Genomic DNA, 13,380 nt, shown 5'->3' with positions numbered 1-13,380 from the left:
CCTACATCTGCTTGGAGAAAGGGACATAATCTCTTGGAAGTGCCTGATGTTTGCTAATGAAGCAAGACCTAAAGTCAAATTTATTCTGTGGCTCCAAATGCAAAACAGACTAATGACAACTGATAGACTAACTGCTTGGGGTATCGATGTTGATCAAAGTTGCAAACTGTGTCAAGGACAATTTGAATCTAGAGATCACCTGTTTGTGCAATGCTTCAACACTCAGACTTTATGGCAAAAATTGCTGATATGGTTAAACAGACCTGGGTTCCAAGCTAAGTCATGGGGACAACAGGAAAACTGGATTGTAGCAAATACAAAAGGTAAATCACAGGCTGCTCATATATTGAAGCTGGTGTACACAGAATTTGTACATGCAGTATGGCTTGAAAGGAACCAGAGAACGTTTGAAAACAGGTCAAAACAATGGGACGTGTTAGCTAGAGAAATATCCTATGTGAGTAATGTTAGAGCCTCTCTGGGCATTAGATCTAAGTTATAGCAGCTGTTGTTTTGATTGTAACTAGGGACTGCTGAATTTTTTGAGTCTCATATTTTAGATAGCTATACTGTGTTAGTATGCTATGGATTTGTAAATATTGCACTTGGTGATTAATAAGAAAAGTTAGTTACCAAAAAAAAAAACACTTGCTTATGCACAAACCCTAGTTTATTTGGAAAGATGAACTAGGGTGTGATTTGAAATAATATAACAAGGACTCAGGGCGCTAACCCTCGTTTAATGAACTTACTTAGGGATAAGATGAGTTCTACTTGACATGATTAATCGATCTTACTTACAACTTTTCTACATTTGGGAAAATCATGAAAAGAAATACTTTCTAACTATTGAAAAATATTAGAAAGTGCATTAGAGATTAAGTGTATACAAAACCCCGACCCATTAGAAATATACCATATTGATACCCATAGTATAATATCTAATCACCGCGGGGACACAACTTTGGTTCTCCCAATCCAAACAAATTCCAAATACTTCAAAATAGTGAATACAAACCAAATCTCTCCTCTATACTATGCGGAATAAAATTAAAGTTTCTAGAGATTAGTTACATAAATAATTAGTACCTTTTTCTCTCCATATTCCCTGTGGGATTCGACCCCAACCTTGTTTGGGTTACTATATTTGACAACGTCCGCTTTACGCCATTAATAGGTGTAATTTGAGCGTATCAAATTTTGGCGCCGTTGCCGGGGAATACAGTTTTGAAATTACTGATTGTTGTGTACTCTTCTTTAAAACTTTTTCTATTCTATCACACCTTGTTTGCTATTGTGGTGAACTAGGTGAACATGGCAGGAAGACAGAATCGAAATCAAGTAAACCAAGGTGGACTCCAAGTGAACCCACCTGCACCAGAAGAGGATGAAGATGAGAATATATTTGCGGAATTCATCAATGAAGCTGATTATGCTTCTGCTGTGGTCCCTCCTTGGACTGGAAATGCTACTTTCAAAATTGATAGTTCTATCTATCAGCTACTGAAACTTGAAGGTTATTTCCGAAATTCTTCGGAGGATTGGCCACTCCGACATTTGAAGAACTTCCTGCACGTGTGTGCTCAACAATCCCAAGGTGTTGTTTCTGCTGATGCACTTTAGTTACGGGTCTTTAAATATTCCTTGGCTGGCTGAGCAAGGGAATGGTATGAAAAGCTCCCCAGCAATTCTATTCACACCTGAAGCGAGTTAGCCAATACATTTTTAAAGAAGTGGTTCCCACCAAGAAAAAAGGCTGAACTTCGGGATAAGATCTTTGAGTTCAAACAACTTCCGGGGGAACAATTATATTCGGCATGGGAGCGTTTCAAGTACTATCTAGCTCAATCTCTAGCTCACGGGTTTCCGGATGCTATTCTCACCGAGAAGTTCTACAAGGGGTTAGATACAATGAATCAAATTGCTGCCAATACTGCAGCTGGGGGATGCTTCATGGACAAATCATTTGTTAACATCACCAGGTTGCTTGATAAGCTCACCACCCACAATCAAGCTTGGCACTCAAATGATAGTGAAATCTTGTCATATGGTAGTCTCTCTGTTGCCGTGGTGGCCAAACAAAAATCATGAGCGAGATCATGCTTTTGCTCAATTACAAACCACCGTGAATTTATTGTCAAAGAGGCTTGCGGAGAAAAAAGATAAAAGTGTGAATGTTTTTGAAGAGATGCCATCTCATGCTCCAGGAATGTACCAAGTCTCGGAAGAAACTTATATAGAGGGGCAGCCACAACGTGAGGATGCTAATTATATCGATAACTCTCAAAGGGTTATCAAAAGCAATGGAGACCCCAACAACAAAGCAATCAATATGGCCGGAATGAATATGGTGGTTTGGACAGGAGGGATTACAACTACAAAAATTATGGTAATCGGAATTTCAATGCCTATGTTCCACCAAAGGGCTGTTCTTCTAACTCTCAAAATTGGCGAGAGGTTCCTTCCAATGATCAAGGGACCTGTCGAATGGAATCTATGCTTGAAAAGATATTGGACAACCAAAATAAGAGTGACAAGAAGATGAAAAATTTGATCGAAGTGGTAGGCTCTCACACCGCTTCGATTCAAAAACTTGGGTCACAAATGCGAGATCTTTCTCGTGAGCAACATCCACCACAAAGAGGGGGCTTTCCTAGCGACACAATTCTGAACTCAAGAGGTAGCGGAGGGGATCACATTGCCTCATGCAAAGCTATTTCTACTAGAAGTGGAAAGATCCTTAATACGGTGAATCAGAGAGTGGTTGAACTTATCATTGTCGAGCCGATTGTTGATGAGGTTATTGTGGAAGAAATTGAAGAAGAACTGGAGGCACCAATTAAAGTGCCTATTATTGTTCAGAAGGAGAAGGACGCACACCCTATTGTTCTCGAGGGTTATGAGGTGCCATGTGTTGAAAAAGCTACCAAGGGTAGCACCCAAAAAAGCAAGGTCACGGGGGAAAATAAACCCTTGACTCAAACATATAAATCTCCTCCCCCGTTCCCATAAATATTGATGAAAAGAACGGAGGATGCCAAGTGCCAACGCTTCTACGACCAATTGAAAGGGTTGTCAATGAATATCCCATTTCTTGATACATTCCAAGAAATGTCGAGATTTGCTAAATACTTGAAAGACTTGTTGATGAAGAAAAGACCAATCAAGCATGGTACGGTGGGAGTCACCCACCGTGTGAGTGCTATTATTTCGTCATCAAAGGTTGAGAAGAAGGGAGATCCCGCGGCTTTCACTATCCCTGCACCATCGGTCATCATGATTTTGCTCGTGCTTTATGTGATAATGGGGCTAGCATTAATTTGATGCCACTATCCATCTATAAGCAATTCGGTTTGGGAACACCTAAACCAACGAGCATGCGTCTCCAAATGGCCGATAAAACCATCAAAAGACCGGTAGGGGTTGTTGATGACGTCCTTGTTAGAATGGGAGAATTCTTATTGCCGGCAGATTTTGTCATCTGGAGTGAGATTATCCACATCCATATTGCGTAGAACTCACGGACCAATGCTAAAATCTCTCCTCCGGGAGTTTCAGCAAATTTTGTTCAACGTAAGCGTTCATAATTTGTTCACCATCTTGTGCAGGAAAATCGAGCTTTCTTCAATAAGGTCACGACAGAACACAATCTGTCGTTGATTGTGCGGTTGACAAAGAAGTCCCAATTATCTTGGGAAGGCCATTCCTTGTCACCGGGAAAGCTCTAATAGACTCGGAAAGAATGAAATAAAATTTCGGGTCAATGATGAAGAGGTAACTTTCCAAGCTAGCAAGGGGTTAAATTTGCCTAGTGCTTATGAGAGCATTTCGGTCATTGATTCTTTTGATGTGGTAGACGAAGCGGTGGATCATAAGTTAGAGGAGGAGCACTTTGACGAAACACTTTCGGCTATTTTGGTGAACTTCGAGGCAGATGACATGAAGGGGTATATTGAAACGGTTAATGCTATTATTGGCTGGGGTTCGTACTCTTATGAGCCGAAGAAATTATCTCTTGATCTTGATAAAAGAATCACTCCTCCGGCTAAGCCTTCGATTATTGAGCATCCAAAACTTGAGCTCAAGCTACTTCCCTCTCATTTGAAGTATGCTTTTCTTGGCCCAGATAATACTTTACCGGTTAGTCTCTCAAGTTAAATGAGGAACAAACTCAAAAGGTGCTTGAAGTGTTGCGGGCTTATCGAAGATCTATTGGGTGGACTATTACGGATATTAGAGGGATTCCCTCCGGTATTTGTGAACATAGAATCGAACTTGAGGAGGATAGTTCACCAAGTATAGAGCATCAAAGAAGGCTAAATGCTCCTATGCAAGAAGTGGTCAAGAAAGAGATAATCAAATGGCTGGATGCGGGTGTTGTATACCCAATTGCAAATAGTCCATGGGTTAGTCCGGTGCAATGTGTGCCAAAGAAGGGGGCATCACTATTGTCCCTAATTCCAAGAATGAGTTGATTACTACAAGGACAGTTACCGGATGGCGAGTGTGTATGGATTATCGAAAGCTCAACACCTCGACTTGTAAAGACCACTTTCCTATGCCTTTTATTGATCAAATGCTTGATCGGCTAGCCGAAAGAGCTTATTATTGCTTTTTGGATGGCTATTCGGGATACAACCAAATTAACATTGCATTAGAGGACCAGGAGAAAACCACTTTTACTTGTCCTTATGGCACTTTTACTTTTAGCCGCATGCCTTTTGGCTTATGCAATGCCCCGGCTACTTTCCAACGGTGTATGATGTCTATTTTCTCGGATATGGTGGAAGATTTCTTGGAAGTCTTCATGGATGACTTTTCGGTTGTTGGTGACTCTTTTGACGAATGTCTTGCCAATGTCTGTAAAGTATTAAAGTGGTGTGAAGAAACCAACCTTGTACTTAATTGGGAGAAATGTCATTTCATGGTGAAAGAAGGAATTGTCCTTGGCCATAGGATTTCCGAGAAGGGTATTGAGGTAGACCAAGCAAAAGTTAATGTTATAGCCAAGCTCCCTCCACCTATCTCTGTCAAAGGAGTTCGTAGCTTCTTGGGACATGCCGGCTTTTATCGGCGGTTCATCAAAGATTTCTCCAAGATCGCCAACCCGATGTGTAAGCTTCTTGAAAAAGAAGCTAAGTTTGCGTTTGATGAGAAGTGCCTTAAGGCATTTAATAAGTTGAAGGAAATGCTCACCTCTACTCCAATTATTGTATCTCCGGATTGGTCATTGCCATTTGAGCTCATGTGTGACGCGAGCGGATTTGCTATTGGTGCGGTGCTTGGGCAAAGGCACAACAAAATCATGCACCCAATTTATTATGCTAGCAAGACCCTCAATGGAGCTCAAATGTATTATACCGTCACCGAGCAAGAACTTCTAGCCATTGTCTATGCGTTTGAGAAGTTTCGGGCCCATCTACTTGGATCTAAAGTGGTTGTTCATACGGATCATGCGGCCTCGAGATATTTGATGACAAAGAAAGAATCAAAGTCGCGGTTGATTCGTTGGGTATTGTTGTTGCAAGAGTTTGACTTTGAGGTCAAAGATCGAAAAGGTTGTGAAAACCAAGTTGCGGATCATCTATCTAGACTTGAGGAAGCTGGGAGACCGAGTGGAGATCTTGAGTTAAATGATGTTTTTCCTAATGAGAGACTCTTGGCTATGTCTTGTGAGGTTGCTCCTTTGTATGCAGATATCGCCAACTTCTTGGTGACGGGTGTTATCCCCGACGACATCAAGGCTTATCAAAAGAAGAAATTTTTTAGAGATAGTCGTCAATACTATTGGGATGAGCCCTATTTGTTCCGCACTTGTGCCGACTGATAACGTCCAAATCCACGGTCGTATGTAATATATTTTACCCAACTATGAGTCAGGGTCGATCCCACAGGGAATAATATGCTAGGAGATTAAGAAAGTAAGGAACTTTCACCAACTAAGCTAAAGCCAAACGATGGATAATATTTTAGTTTTATTTGAGAAAATTATAACTAATGTGGAAATGTAAACTAACCTAGAAAGCAAGTAAAATGATCAATGGCCACAAGCATGGATAATAGGAGATTACAAAGCCCGACAGACCAAGAACAGAATATCTAGTATATACACTGAGGTGGGAACGAAACTATCTGACCCTGTACAAGTGCAGCAGGAATTCTTGCAATTCTTCCACAAGATCCAAGGTACAGCTGCTACTGAACTTCCCTGTCTAAACTTAGAAATTGCTAGGGATGGACCGTGTCTTAGTACAGCAGCAAGAACTTCTTAGGCCTGTGTCGGCAGATGATGTCCGTAAGGCACTAAAGGAGCTGCCAGCTGACAAAGCACCCGGAATAGATGGTTATCCAGTGGAGTTCTTTAAGGAATTTTGGAACGCGGTGGGAGACGACGTCACAAGTGCCATACTACAGTTCTTTCAAAATGGAAAACTGCTGAAAGCAGTGAATTGCACAACTGTTACACTAGTCCCAAAAGTGCCGAATCCTACATATGTGAAAGATTTCAGGCCCATAGCATGTTGCACCACTCTTTATAAACTAATAGCAAAGATTCTGACAGTACGACTGAAAACAGTGGTAGATTACATAGTGGGTCCGTCACAATCAGCTTTTATTGAGGGAAGGAGTATACTAGATAATGTGATAATTGCTCATGAACTGCTGAAGGGATACACCAGGCAAGGAGTTTCACCAAGATGTCTAATCAAAGTGGACATCCGGAAAGCCTACGACTCAATTGAATGGCCTTTCCTAAAAATGGTTCTACTAGAATTCGGGTTGCCACAAAAGTTTGTGGAGTGGATCATGGTATGTGTGACTTCAGTTAGTTACTCGATTTTGATAAATGGAGGATTAACCCCTGTGTTCCAAGCAAAGAGAGGACTTAGACAAGGGGACCCGATGTCCCCTTATCTTTTTGTGTTGGCAATGGAATATTTGAACAGATCCCTCAAGAAACTACGATTCGAGCCTAATTTTAACTACCATCCTAGGTGTGAAAGGATGAATCTGATTCATATATGCTTTGCTGACGATTTGATAATGTGCTGCAGGGCTGACTTGGGATCCATTAAATACATGTTGGAGAGATTTGAGCATTTTTCCAGCGTGTCGGGCCTCAAGGAAAACCTTGACAAGAGTTCCTTGTATGTAGCTGGAATATCCGCGCAACTAAGAGATGAGATATTGGCAGATATGAGCTTTGCGCTAGGAAGTTTGACTTTCAAATATTTGGGTGTACCCCTCTCTTCAAAGAAGCTCAGTATCAGCCAGTGTATGCCTTTGGTGGATCGAATCACAAACAGAGTTAAGTGTTGGTCCTCTAAAATGTTATCCTATGGAGGAAGGGTACAATTGATTAAGAGTGTGCTATTCGAGATGCAAACCTACTGGGCACAAGTCTTTGTGCTACCGAAGAAAGTACTTCAGCTGGTCACGAATGTATGCACGAACTTTCTTTGGACAGGATCTAGTGATTACACAAAAATACCACCTGTAGCTTGGGATAAATTATGTCAACCCAAGTCTACAGGTGGTTTAAACATTTTGAACTACTTTCTTTGGAACAAAGCAGCTATACTTAAATTGTTGTGGGCACTAACTAAACTGAAGGATAAGTTGTGGGTAAAATGGATACATGCGTTCTACATCAAAGACAGAGAGCTAGGTGATATGCAGGCGCCAAAACAAGCCAGCTGGCTTGTTAGAAAACTCTTTGATGCAAGAAAATGGCTAGACAACGACCTGAACATTGAGCAAAGACTGAACAAATATGCGGATTCGGGTAAGTTTAGCATTAAAAAAGCTTATCAAGATATGATGCCACAATTCCCGAAAGTTCCTTGGAAGAAAGTGATTATGGTGAAGGGACTAGTTCCCAAACACCACTTTATCCTATGGCTAGCATTACAGCAAAGGCTGTCCACTGTGGATCACTTAAGCAAATGGGGGATCCAAGTCCCGGGTGAATGTGTGCTTTGTAACTCAACTATGACAGAGACGCATGCACACTTATACTTCAGCTGCTCGTATTCTTCATATATTTGGCAGCAGTTGGTTAATTGGATGGGCTGGAATCGGCAAATACAAGGCTGGGAGCACGAGGTTCAGTGGGTATGCTCCACCGTGAGACATAAAGGAGCTAGAGGAGGTATCCTTGGCTTCCTACTGGCAGCGACTACATATCACATTTGGATGGAAAGGAACCAACGCAGGTTCCAACAGGGAAGTAGGACCAGTAAGGAACGACTAAAAGAGATAGTCATGCAAGTGTTTATCAAAGGGCAGAAGATGGCTGCTTGGAGCCCCATATTAGAGAGTAGAAATAGATTTCCATGTTAGTAGGCTAGGTGATGCAGATAGCACTACTGATAGCTTAGCTTTAGTCGTAGTCTACATAGCAGATATGAGGGATACAATGAGAGTGCTGTTCCTATAGTCCAATGGAATAGCATGTACATAAATTTATACTTGGTTGAATAAAAAAATTCATTTGACCAAAAAATAAAATAAAAAAATAGGAGATTACACTCAAGTAACGATCCAACGTATTTCACGATTTCACAACTAAGAGCGGGTTTATGTTAATAGATAATGGTTTCTAAAATCTCATTGAAAGTCTTCGAACCAAATCAATGAATTTCACTCTAAGCTTTTCCAAGCCTTAGAGTGTGATATCAAGCACAACCAATTGAATCTCAAGTAACTATCCTCTTCCGAGCTCAAGTTATTAGATGAGTTTAATGACCCAAATCCTTGTTAACTAATCTTTCCCAACCTAGATTTCCTCTTCCGAGCTCAATCTAAGTAAATGGGTGAGTCCTAGGGTTAGCTAATCCCTTTGGAAACATTCAAGAACGAGATTAATTAAAGAAACAATAACCCACTTCCTTAGGAATAAAAATCATTCAATGCATAAGCATAACAAGAGTTTCAAACCAAAATTTAATCAAGAATATTTTTATAAACAAGATTGAAGTAATGGAATAAATACTACACACTTAGATATACAATACAAAACAAGGAATTGAAGAAAGGATTAAGAAATATCTCATTAAAGTGCTGCCAATCTTCTCCTCCAATGGTGTAGGTAAAACCCTAGCCTCCAAACTTGTAAGAAAAATGGCCAAAGATATGTTTTACAAACCCTAATTGGCCTTTTAAGTGAACTGGAATAGCAGAAATCGTCAAAGCCCAAGTTCTGCTCGGACTGGGCCAAAAAACCTTCAACGCGATCGCGTCACATTTCTGCGCGATCGCGTGGAATCATTTATTTTCTTCTGCGCGAACGCGTGATATACCAGCGAGAACGCGCAGAGTCAATAACGCGCGTGGGCGCGATCACGTGAGTTCCCTGTGCGAACGCGCAGAGCAATATTTCACCAAAAATTCCAGAATGTCCAATTGCTTCCAGTTTTGCAGCTTTTTTCTCTTTTTTGCTTGTTTTCCACACTTTGGCTCTAGGGACCCCGTATTACCTGAAACATACTAAAAATCCCGTAAAATAACATAGACTTGCTTAAAAACAAGTAAAACTTATAGCCGAAAGGCGTCGATTTTAGCGTAAAATCACGACTCATCACCGACAACATCATTCGACGATGTGTGGCCGAATCCGAGGCCATGAAAATCTTGAAAGCTTGCCATGACTCTCCCGTGGGGGGTCATCACAGTGGGAACCGCATAGCGGCTAAAGTGCTTGAATGTGGCTATTATTGGCCCACCGTTTATCATGATGCAAATTTGATGGTGAAATCTTGTGACCAATGTCAACGCCAAGGGTCAATTGGGAGGAAGCACGAAATGCCAATGAATTTTGTCATGGAGGTTGAGATATTTGATGTGTGGGGCATCGACTTTATGGGCCCATTTGTGAGTTCTCGTAGTATGCGATACATCCTTGTTGCGGTTGACTATGTGTCCAAGTGGGTCGAAGTTGTAGCATTGCCCAACAATGATGGCAAAAGTGTCACCAATTTTCTCAAAAGAAACATATTCACAAGGTTTGACACTCCAAGGGCAATCATTAGTGATGGTGGCACTCCCTTTTGCAACAAGCAATTCGCTAATCTCATGGAGAAATATGGAGTGAAGCACAGGGTGGAAACTCCTTACCATCCCCAAACTAGTGAGCAAGTCGAAGCTTCAATTGGGAGATAAAAAACATCTTAGCCAAGACGGTTAATGCAAATAGAACTGATTGGTCATCTAAGCTTGATGATGCTCTTTGGGCTTATAGAACGACATTCAAGACACCCATTGGTACTTCTCCTTATCGGTTGTTGTTCGGTAAAGCTTGTCGTCTACCTGTTGAACTTGAACACAAAGCTTTGTGGGCATTAAAAAAATTGAACATGAATTGGGACGAAGCAACCAAGTTGTGGTTGTTTCAAATGAATGAAATGGATGAGTTTCGGTATCATGCCTATGAGAGTGCGAGTTTGTATAAAGAAAAGATGAAGCACTATCATGATGTCAAACTTCTGAAGAGAGATTTTCAATTGGGTGATTCGGTGTTGCTATTCAATTCAAGGTTGAAGCTCTTTCCGGGTAAGTTGAAATCCAAGTAGTCCGGCCCGTTTACTTTGGTGAGTGTGTCACCCAATGGGTCGATGGAGTTAAAGTCCGACGATGGGACTCGTACTTTCAGGGTGAATGGCCATCGGGTAAAGCACTACCATTGGATGGTTGATGGGGACAAGATTGTTGATGCTTATCGATTGAAATATGACACCGGACCTTAACACCAAAAGTGGTATTACGTCGTGCCACAACGTTAAATTGTGCGCTTCTTGGGAGGCAACCCATGGTCATTTTCGCAATATGTTTCTTTCATTTCGTTGATTTTTGTTGTTGTGTTGTTTTGATGTTTGTTGATGTGTCGAGGAACCTAAGTGTTGAACCCAGAAATTTCCAGAAAAGCAGATACACGGCGCATTAGACGGAACGTCGATCTGTTCGACGAGACGTCGAATGCACCGTCGGAGTGGACCAACTAAAAGATTCGTCACTGGAAATAATGGCAGTTTGACGCTCCGTCGAACTGATCGACGGGGCGTTCTTCTCTCTTTTTCACATATAAAAAGAAGAAGGGGGGGGGGGGGGGGGGGTTCACTCGACGGAGCGTCGAACCAAATCGACACTCCGTCCTTTTGACGCGTCGGTTCGGGTAAGTATTATTATAACCCGCGTCATCTCTCTTTCTCTCTCTCCCCATTTTTTTCTTTTACAGTTCTCTCTCTCTCTCTCTCTCTCTCTCTCTCTCTCCACCTCTCTCTCTACTATAACCGTTACACACGTCCCCCTATCTTCACCACTCTACAACCACTATTCCCCTCCTGTCCCATTACTCTGTCCCCCTCTGTGTGTGTCACCCTAGTAGTGATTCTTCAGGTGTTTTTCCTTCCTTAAAGGTTGAAATCAAATCTTCTGTCCATTTTAAGGTATGTGAGTTCGTGGATTGTTTTCTCCCTTGTTCTTGCTAGATGTTTGCTCGCATTCCATGGCTTGTTTTGATTAATTTGCTTGCCTTCCAATTGCTCCATGTTTTTTCTATTATTTCGCTTGGGATGCTCAATTTTTTACTGGGGGTGGTTTGTTTTTGGATGTTGATTCATTAATCTTTAGCCGAGTCGGAGGGAATTACCGAAAACACACCTCATTTATGAGATTATTGTTGTTTTGCCCGCCATCTGTTTGATGAAATGCCAAAGTGTGGCGTTGTGTGTAACGATGGCTTGGAGGGCATTACGACCACAGAGTTGTTTTGCCCGCCAATTTTTTTCCCTATTCTAACCCAAGCCAACGTGGGGTGAAGTCTGAGTAACCCCAAACTTCGTGAAGATTTGCACCACGGCCAAAGGATTGTATTGAATTTGTTAGTATTAGCTTGCGAAATCATTCGACGCTCAGTTCGACGGTCCGTTGATTCATTCGACGGACCATCCTACTCAACGTCAAATGAGCCCTCTCAAAAGTCTTAACCAAAACAAACTTGACGGTGGACTCGACGGCCCGTCGAGTCAATCGACGGGGCGTCTTTCCCACCGTCTTTCAGTTGCAAATTCCAGTGGCTAACAAGAGATCGACGGCTCATCGATCGATTCGACGAACACTTTGACGCTCCGTCGATCTGTTCGACGACTCTGGTAGCAAATCGACGGACCGCTGGCAGTTTTAACGTTATCGCATGTTTTGCACTTTTGTCTGGTTTTGTTATATTTCTATGGCTGTCTTAACAACGAAGGGTATTCATTTTGCAGGTATGCCTCCAAAGAATCCAGTCAAGTGGGGTGGTGGTCCCAGAAAAGGCCTAGGTCGGGCACAAACAACCCTCACTCTTAGGGATGAACCCTCCGACTCTGAACGTCAAGCGGTGGTCCCAACGACTAGATTGAGGGCACGGGCCACCTCTCCCCGAGCAGTATCACCCACCCCACTCTCCTCCAGTCTGCAGAGAGGGCTTCATCCTCCACATCCGCTGGTGCTAGCAAGGCAGCAACAGAGCAACCAGCCGCTTCTGAGCGAAATTCAGATGAGGAACAAGAGCGGCTATGGCTGCAAAAGATGGAGGTAGCTGCAATCCGATTCCCCTATGAGGGGTGCGGAAAGTACTATATAAAAGGGGCGACTACAGTCAGCGGGGGTAATTTTAGGAAAAATATTCAAGAAGAAGAACAAATCAGTATGAGCGGCTTAGAGAACTACCCTCAGATTACTGATCTCATCCAGCACTATCATCTTGAGGCATTCACACAGCCTCCAGGGGATTATTTCCCGACCATGGTTCAGAAATTCTATGCTACCTACAGAGTGATGCTAGAGCAGCGTCACAAGAACAAGAGAGCTTTGAAAGCCGCCCCTCCATTAGACACAGTGTATGTTCGGGGTGTCCATGTTGATATCTCAGCCTGCACAATCAACAGGTTTTATTTTGGTGATGACTTCGTGGCACCGACCACAATAGAATATGATGATAAGTTTAACAGAAGGGCTGAGCAATCTGTAAGGGAATGGTTTGCGACGGTGATGGCTAGAGGGCCAGCGGACCAGGCGCCATGGGCGAGAAACTTAGCTGCCAAAATACATAAGGCGGGTATCAGCTTGGAAGCTAAATTTTGGTGGAATTTAGACATATATCGGGTTCTGCCCACGGGAGCAGATAACATAGTCACGCCGGGCAGAGCAGTGGTTGTGGCTGCCATGCTATCCAGGTACCTAATGAACTTAGGTGATTTGATCAATAGAGCCATTCGGGCACGCGTACCATAGAAGGCGACTACCTTGATATTCCCGTGCCTTATCACACAATTGTGTAGGTTGGCCCGGGTGAGGCACGTTGACATATTTGCAGCCACTCTCCCCACAACAAAGGTGTGT

At 42.4% G+C, this 13,380-nt stretch overlaps 1 non-coding gene across 1 annotated transcript; it reads right to left on the bottom strand.

The window, feature by feature from the left end:
• Positions 1 to 1,759: 1,759 nt before the first annotated feature.
• On the bottom strand, positions 1,760 to 1,865 carry LOC132643084 (small nucleolar RNA R71). The gene has a single exon (XR_009583532.1). It is a non-coding gene; the product is annotated as a small nucleolar RNA R71 (small nucleolar RNA).
• Positions 1,866 to 13,380: the final 11,515 nt, after the last annotated feature.

Source organism: Lycium barbarum, chromosome 5, assembly GCF_019175385.1.
Source record: "Lycium barbarum isolate Lr01 chromosome 5, ASM1917538v2, whole genome shotgun sequence".
NCBI lineage: Eukaryota > Viridiplantae > Streptophyta > Magnoliopsida > Solanales > Solanaceae > Lycium > Lycium barbarum.
The sequence above is the reverse complement of the archived record's forward strand: the minus strand, read 5'-3'. Positions and strand labels throughout refer to the sequence as shown.